Source organism: Thermobia domestica, chromosome 15 (genome assembly GCF_964235325.1).
Source record: "Thermobia domestica chromosome 15, izTheDome1.hap1.1, whole genome shotgun sequence".
Lineage (NCBI taxonomy): Eukaryota > Metazoa > Arthropoda > Insecta > Zygentoma > Lepismatidae > Thermobia > Thermobia domestica.
In genome coordinates, this window is record NC_137468.1 from 84,954,241 (window position 1) to 84,963,395 (window position 9,155).

Here is a 9,155-nt window from a genome sequence, read left to right on the forward strand (position 1 = left end):
TCTTTCTACTTTTTTATTTGTGTTTTTTGACACACAGTATGTTACAGCTGTTTCTGTATGAGACAGAAAAAGATGGGGGATTGGGTGAAATATATTTGACAAGCTTACGAGACACAAGTAAAATGGAAATCATGCATCGGTACCAATTTCGTCTATTTCGAATTCAAAATTATGGATATTGTAGCAGAATATCTGGTTTTCGCACGGGAAATTAAAACATCTAAGTATTAGTAGGGACAGGAGTTTTTCGCAATGTGAAATTAAATATTTCGCATTTGAAATTAAAAATTTCGTATTTTGTCGCATTTTGAGATATAAAATTTCTCATTTTGTCTCTAAGTAAATTATTTTACAAACTCTAATATAAATTATATACATTCTAATGTAAGCCCAACATAAGTAATAAGCAATAAATCAATAATGCTAGTTAGGACAATGAAGTTATTCTTTATGCAGTTACTAACAACAAATTACTTCTTTCTTCTTTTACAAGTCCAAAAATTTAAAATACACTAGCATAGTATCATCACGATTGCCATCATAAAACACCACACATTGTCTTAGTTATACACCGAAAACACACATATATATATATATGTAAAAACACATACATACAATATATTAGTGCATATCTTCTAGTACATATCGTCTGCAAATTATTATTCTCGTGAAAAGTGCAGCATGTTGCATGTTTCAACATTTTCTTCTTTTATTTGTAGCTTTCTATCATTGATTACCAAGTTATATTTAAAAAAAAAAAATACTTTCACAGTCAGTATTCGTTATTGGAAGCCATATTGCCGACAGGCACAAATTATTTAAGTTTAAATTTTTCTCCCCTTTGAAACATTGTATTTTTTATTTCTGTATTTTAACAACTAAAATTGACGTTTTTAAAAATTCGCAATTTGTCGCGTTTTGCGGCACATTTCGCTCAAAATGTCAGTTATCGCATTTTGTCGCGACTTCAAAATACCTATTTCCTTACTCAATCTGACGTAGTTCGGCTTTGTAAAACAAACTCTCGGCTTTGTAGGAAAACTTTCGCGATTTCGCAACTTGCGAAAAACTCCTGCCCCTAAGTATTAACCATGTTCGAAAATTCACTTCAAGCAATTCAGTGATGTGGATTTGTATACCAAACAAACATTCAAACATAACATGCATTCAACTTTATGAGACTAGCTGAAATGTCTAGCCTTCACACAGGAAGAGTGCAAAGTATTTGAACCCACTTCCCTTAGGACACCAATTTCAATAATAGTCTAATGACAAAAAAACGTATGATAACCTAATTTCGGGATAAATGTTTGAACCTCCTACCCACTTAAATCAAAGTGATATGATAAGAAATCGGCTTCAGATAGGTGTTTCATTTTACTCTAACATATAACAAGAGAAAGAAAAAAATACAAATAAGAGCCATAAAATTTTCACTGAACATTTTATGTTATAGCCTACTATTTGATATGTTGGTACTGCAGTTCCATAATGGAAACCTTTCCCAATTATACTACAAAATAGCGTAACCATAGATTAAGGAAGTAAGTAAACACTAAGAGCCCCATGCAGAGACGTTTTTAGCGTCGTGTTAAGAGTTTGACTAAATCATGATGCTAACTTTTGTATTTAGGCATACGTTAGTGAAGTTAACATGTCAAAAAAGACAAGCCACGACTTTTCCGCTGGGATGTCCAAGCACATTAGCAGAAATGAAGATAAGAGAAGGTAAGAAAGGATTATTACAGTATTTCTTACCTAGATTTCTCGTAAAAATGACTCTGCATATGGTCCTAAAACTGTAGCGTATATGTTATTGTCATAGTGTCATTCTTTTTCTTTTAAAACGAGATTTTTCATTTTGAAGGTTGTTGTTAAAATTATTTACTTTCTGTTTCTAATATTGGAAGAAGAATGGCTACAATAGCTCACAGATAAAAGACAATATTATTGTATCGAGTTTCTATGAATAATATACTGTTAACATTTTTTTTTCTTCCTTTTCAAAGCTCATACACTATGAACTGATGACGTAGCGATCAGGTATCACGTGATGAGTAGAAAAACAGCATGAGCTAAGTGAAACGAAATGAGCGCTACACTGCGCACAATCCTCTGGTAGCTCAGTTGGTAGAGCGGTGGACTGTAGTTGGTTTCGACAGTAATCCATAGGTCGCTGGTTCAAATCCGGCCCGGAGGAGCAATTTTTAATTATTATTTATTTTACGCTGAATTTAATCATGTAGTGGCTGGTGGAAGAGAAAAGTATTTAACAGTTGAATAAACAGTCAACGGACAAATTGCTTCTGAATTCAGACTTTTGAGTACGCCTTAACAAAGAGTACGTGTTTTTGCGCATGTGAATATGTTAAGATTTATACTTATTTCATTCGAAATATGCAATTAACAATTAAATAATAATTAAAACTTCGTAACTCAACATACATTTGCACACTTTCTTAACAAAACTATACTTGTTTAGCATAAAAGTGATGGACTTAGCATAAAAATTCGATCTTAATACCATCTATGCTCTTTCTTTTTGTATAAAAATACTCTAATTCTATATTTCATTCTTAGAATATAGGTGATAGTACTTAACAATTACTTATCATCCTTTTGGGTGCAGAGTAGCACCGGTTCGATTCTATATTCACGTAGTGTCTTGTAGTATTAGATCCTTCCCAACAAAAATTCTAGGTGCGATCCATTGAGTGAAGCTTCCACCATAAATTAAAAAAAAAAAAAAAAAAAGATTTATTAGTGGCTATAGACCTTCTCTCAATTTACAATTAGTTTGTAAGCAGAGTTTTGAGTGAACCATAGCCACATGAATACCAGTACAAAAAAGTAAGAGGTATTTATAAAACATTTTGAGAGAACAGTTTCGAATTTATGGCTTATCTATGTACATTTTTAAAAAATGCCTCTTAGATTCTGGAAAATTTTTGGATGATAGATGTCCATTCTATTTTATTTTTCAGAATTAGATTATTACTGAGCTCCTTCGTGGTTAAACGGTTAGCGTACGCGAATTTGGCGTGGAAGATCCAGGTTCGATTCCCGGTGGGAGCTCATGTGGTTCGCATTCCACGTTAATCAGTAGGTCCTGTCTCATACAGCCTGGCTGCTGAAAGGGGCGTTAAACTCTAAATCAACTCTTAGATTATTACGTACTATTAATGTGACGTACGTAGCACCAAACAGATTAATTCGGTAGCCATTATATAATATGAATTTGTTCACAAGCTAAACAAGCTACAAAATTCACTCATCAGTTATAATTTTAAGGGATTATGGATCGCAGTCAAATATTTTCTCAGCTCTATTATTTGTATGTGAAGAGTTTGTTTTCCATGAAGCACAATTTGTGTTGTCTCTGAACAAAGTTTTAAAAATTCATCCTTGAACACATGTTTTAAGACGAGATAAATTCAACTTCTTATTTGAGAGATTGACTTCAACCTCGTGTAATGATATTGATTAGCAAGTCTTAGGAAAAATATTAGCCATCTACTGTATATATTAAAATGCTAGGTTTATATTTTTTGTCTCCAAAGAAAAGTTTATATGTTTGTCTCCAATCCTTTCGACAATGAGATCTCGAAAACTACAAGTGCTAGAAACGTGCCGTTGTCATTGCTAGATTCCAAATTTTGTGTAGATTGTCCAGTTTTCATTCAGATTTTCAAAAACCGTGTCGCTATTGTTCTATTCAACAAACACCTTAGAGGCCGTTTTCAGCCCATAAGGTTTAACATTGCTGCAGGCCCAAACTACGATGTTAGGCAATCAAACGAAAAGTTACGTATGGTGGGTTGACGGACATTGCAGGCGCTTTGCTAAAATCTGAGTGGCAAAACCTATTGCACGCTGGCAACTTCAAAGGCCTCAAGAGACACAATAAAGCGTACTCGGACAGATATGGATTTATTAGAAAAAAAATCCTACTTGATATCGTGTTACTTCTACAAATTCGCTACAAACTCACTCCAACATCTATAGATAGCATTCACTTCCATTGTGAGTCTCTTATCCTTTACTTGTATGAGTATGGAGACATGCACAGTGGGAAGAAGATTCATGGTAATAATAGAACGATGGGCTGAGTAGACAGCGCAGGTTAAGCTAGTATTACATTAAAATTGCATAATTGTTGTGAAAGCTATCAATAATAGGTATAGAATATACAGTAGACTTCGGACTATGGGACCTAATGTGGGGGATGAGCAAGCTGGATAACAAAAACACCAAATAGGCTGAAGTTTTATAACTGCTCACTTTCTGCAACACCCATACCATTAAAAACACACTTTTTATACCAAAACCGTGCTTTATTTCATATTTTCTGATCTCTTAGTACAGGCAAAAATTGATTTTCAGTTTAGCGTCCCTTTCAGCATCAAGGTTATATGAGACGCGGACCTAAAGCTTAATTTGGAATTTAATTCACATGACTTTCCGCTGGAAATTGAACCTGGGTCTTCCACTCCAAAGGGGCGTACGCTAACTTAGTACAAGCAAATACTTTATAAATGCTCCACTGTTCTGTACTGTAGATATGTTTTAAAAATACTATAGAAAAAATAAGCTCAGGAATAAAAATGTTGTACACATATTAAAATTAATTTTGTAATATTTAATATAGCTGCATGAAACATACAATGGTGTACACTGTACAGTATGAACACAAGTAATTTTAAAATAACCAAAACATTAACATAACACTCGTTCAAATTTCTTTCTTTTTTTTAAAAAAAATAGTTTTAATGTTCATTGTTAAATGCGTAAGTACACAAATGTGAATAGAAGGCCTATGATAAAAAAAATCAAAACAAAGAGTTTTCTGGTAAAAAATATAAGTTATACAATCAAATACGACTGGAAAAGAACATTCGTAGAAAATAATAAGAATAAGTAATAAACAACTAGAAATTCAATGCGAAAGGAATCAGTAAGGACTTTTGACTAGGAAACTCTGTGTGGTTAATATTTTATCCTGTGAGTTCTTAGCAATCGTGCATTGTATAGTTTACTTGGGCAAAGGTCACAAGTTGCATTCGAGTATACAACATCAAGATAATATTTAACTCTTATAGGCTGGGGCACTCAGCAGTAAGATCGTATTTGGCCCCTTGTGGGCTCGCAAATCCAACATCAAGGTTACATTTGGCCTCTTAATTCTACGAAAGAGGAAAGTGTTGTTCTTTCTAGTACAACGTTTGGATGGTGGGACTGAGGAGATTAAGGAAGAACCTGTGAAAACTGTGGACACTGGAATTAGACGCGAAACATTCCGAACTTGACATTATGCATTGTTTTACCTTGAAACAATAACATGTCTTCTCATATAGTATTACAATGCAATATATCATATTCCCTATTGGTAATTTCATCTTTATACTTACAGGTTTCCGTATGCCACGTGTCAACAATATCAGGGAAATTTTGGAAAGTGGAAGGACCACTATATAGCGGCAGCATTACTGATGTTAAGGAGAATAAATCGCCACTTCCAACTGCTGCAAAGAGGCATAATGTACTAAAAAACACAGTATGGATTAGACTTCTTACAGAAATGGTAAGCGATCGACAACTAGGTAAACGATCATTTTTTCCGAAAAATGTTGAAACGCAGTTGGAGGATCATTTACTTCTATTAAACAGGAAAGGAATTGTTTTAACTTTGACAGAACTGCGTGATTTAGAATATAAAGTAGCCGAGAGAAATGACAGATTTGATGCAGCACAGATTTGACCAAGAAAAGAACCTTCCAGGCTACTATTGGGCACATTCACTTTTAGATAGATATATTAATTTAAGTGTTTGGAAATCGAAATGGCTACCGATGCTCAAGCAATTGGTATGATCCGTGAGGAAATTGAGAAGTTTTTTTCACATCTCCATTAGTTCTATGAGGAGTTGAACTTGTGGGAGCAACCAGGCAGAAGTTATGATGCCGATGAAACAGGGTTATAACTAATGTTTAAACCTGGCAAGGTCTTTTCACAAAGAGTGAAAGGGACGTATATTATTAAACCACGAGGAAAAAGGATCAATAGTCATAGTTACGGTGGGTACCAATGCAGCAGGCCAGTGTGTGCCTCTTTTGTTATAATTAAAGGCATCAGAAGGAAGGACTCATATCTCAAAGAACTCACGTTTGGTTCGGCTTCTGTATGGCAGATTCAGATTACATGACACCAAACACGTTTTCTCAGTTTCTGGACCATTTACCTGGTATAAACCTAATGGTAAAGTACTCTTTGTTTTAGACGGGCACAGTTCACATGACAAAGATCCATATATTAGAGAAAGTATCTGTGCTGGTACAAAAATGTTAGATCTCCCACTTCACAGTACTCACAAGTGTCAACCTTTATATGTGTCTTTCTCCAGCAGTTCGAAACAAATTTCAGTTTGTCTTATCTCAACTTTGTTCTTGAAACCCTGGCAAAAATGTTACGAAAGAAGACCTAGAAGAACTCTTCAGTTTCAGTTGGAAGAAATCAGCTCTATTGGAAACTTCACGCATGGATTCCGAAAATGCGGATTCTATCCATATAAACCTGATACCCTAAGTGCTTCTTCTGAAAGCATCTCAATCTTCTGGATCGTTCCAAGATCTGTCCCCTGTACGGCAATCAACAGCGCCAACCCAAAGGCTCAAAAATATACAAGAGTACGCCATTGTAACATCACAGATAAAAAGTACCTCCGGAAAGAAGCCTGTTTCGAAGAGAAGAAGTGTTGAGGTACGTGCTGGCACCACCAGCATGACTCCCTCTACCTGACGTGCGTTATATAATTCTAAATAATTATTGAGGTTAATGCAGTGGGCACTTTTTCGACGAATGTAAGGGACAATACTGTGTAGAGTGGACGGGAAAATGCAATAAGTTGTTTCATAAAAAATGAGTCAAAAAAGAATTTGACATGTACTTTAAATGTAGTTCTCTCTAGTGTAGTTTACAATTATTTATGCTTTAGACATCTTAAATATCTAGAAACCATTAATAAAGTTCGTTCAGCTTATTGGAAAATGTTTTATTCTTGTGTTAATGCTCTTTTTCATTCTTGTGTTGAATTGTGACTTTCGGTTATTGATTATTATGGATAGTGAAATACTGAAAGTAATTTGTTGAAAACCAGGTGTAAAATAAACTTGTTATTAACGAGCTTATATTGTTTTAATGTCGCTCTAATGCCCTTGCATTTCAACTCAGGGTGTAATGAATCGCAACAAAGTTTGCAAACGAATCATACATAGATAGTAGCAACCTTAGATCTAGTATTTCTTTGCGTCTTATATTTGTTGTAAAGAACATCGTTTCCAAACATATGAAGGATTTCATTGTTTACACAGTGTCGACATTTTCTATAGTAAGTGTCGATTTCTCCCGCAAGATTTTCAAAATCTATTGGTTCGCAGAAGTCCGTTGATACATTCTTACCCTTTGAAGTACTATACTCAAGGGGGAGGTTATGTGTTCGCTAGCAAGGGCAAGTATTATAGCTTTGCGGAATAAAATTATAATTTTTAGAGTAATATCAAATTGTGTATGTGTGTATATGAACAAACTTGAGGTTGATTTTACTGTGTTATTATTAGTAGATTTCGACCCGAAGGATTTATTCTTTTCGCAAAGACAAAAAAAGAAGACGCCAAGTTACCTTGAAATGGTAGACGGACTGACACAAAAATGCATATTGAGGATTGAATGGTAAAAACCCACTCACGTTCTAGTCGATGAGGATTCCGGTCACCTTGATTCATAGTCTAGTTAAGACTGTTTGATAGATACAAAGAAGACAGATGTTTTGGTATAAGTCTAAAAAATAGTAAACGTATGTGTAATCATACATGCGAATCAACATCTGAATCAAATTTAACCACATGAATATTTTTGTAAATGGCACTTTGAAATTATCATAATAAAGACATTGAGGTGTTAGAACCTTGTTAGCAAAGATGTAATTACTTTTTGATCTCTCACTTAAGGATATGACTAAGTTCTCACCTTACTAATTACATTATGTAATCATCTACTAGATAGATCTAAACGTTGCAGCTGCGTACAAAATTATACGTATTATAAAAAGAGAACCATCTATCTACTACAATACATCATTCGTTTTTACAAATACAGTATTTAGCTTTTTTCTCTCACCCCTTTTTATTCTATTGTTTTGTTCTACGTATTTAACTTTCACACCAACCAACAAAACACTTATTACATTCTTTAGCATCGTGTGTCTGTTTGGTTGGAAAACTGCGATATTGCGTGAGATTCATGAATTAGTAGTTAAGGATTGACACTTGCAGCCAAATGGGACTTTTTTCTCTTTTTTTCTAATGATAAAGGTGCCAATGAAAGTCTGAGCTAGTCTGTTACGGCGTGTGTCCTTTTTTGTATCCTTGATGTAGATTTTAACATAGCAAGTAAGAAGTATGAGAGTAATTTTCTTAACAGCAAACGATGTCCAGAAAAAAAGAAAAAAAGGAAACTTTATAATAAATTGTGTTGTGGCTTGAAACAGCAAGTCAATAATCAATATACATTTTAGTCAATATGCCTTTTAATATTTTGACAACTTAGAATCTGTAAGTATACTTAGCCAAATAAAGTTTATATTTTTACTTCAGAGATGGTGTGGGTCAATGAAAACTTGACCCATGACTCACTGATCCACGATCTACAATGACCCATCGCCCGCCGTGATCCACTCTGACCCAACACTCACCAAAACCCATTGTCATCAAACCCATCTTTCATGTCCTCCTTTCCACTGACTAACGAGTTTATACTTGGCATAAAACAAGGCTGTGAAATTATCACTAATCGGAGGTGAATCGCTCAAGCACCGCTTTGTTACAATACCAGTGAATCTGAACTTTACCATATATAATAGTATGTAATTGTTATGGACCACATTAATGACTTTTAATTTAATTATCTTCCGTGTTGAATTACAGATACTTTTCAGTAGAAAACAGGATTAAATTTGTAAGTCTCAAATGAAAGTAAAGTAAGACAATGTAAAGGGAAAAGAAAAGTAAAATTCGAAAGCCAAGTAGTAAATCCTATTGCTATTACTATAATTAAAATAATCAATATTCAAATGTGCCTGAAGTTCTTTTCTCACTTAGATA

General features: G+C 34.2%; 1 non-coding gene across 1 annotated transcript; it reads left to right on the forward strand.

Moving 5' to 3' along the window:
• Nucleotides 1-2,112: 2,112 nt before the first annotated feature.
• Nucleotides 2,113-2,200, forward strand: TRNAY-GUA (transfer RNA tyrosine (anticodon GUA)). The gene is given in 2 exon segments: nt 2,113-2,149; nt 2,165-2,200. It is a non-coding gene; the product is annotated as a tRNA-Tyr (tRNA).
• Nucleotides 2,201-9,155: the final 6,955 nt, after the last annotated feature.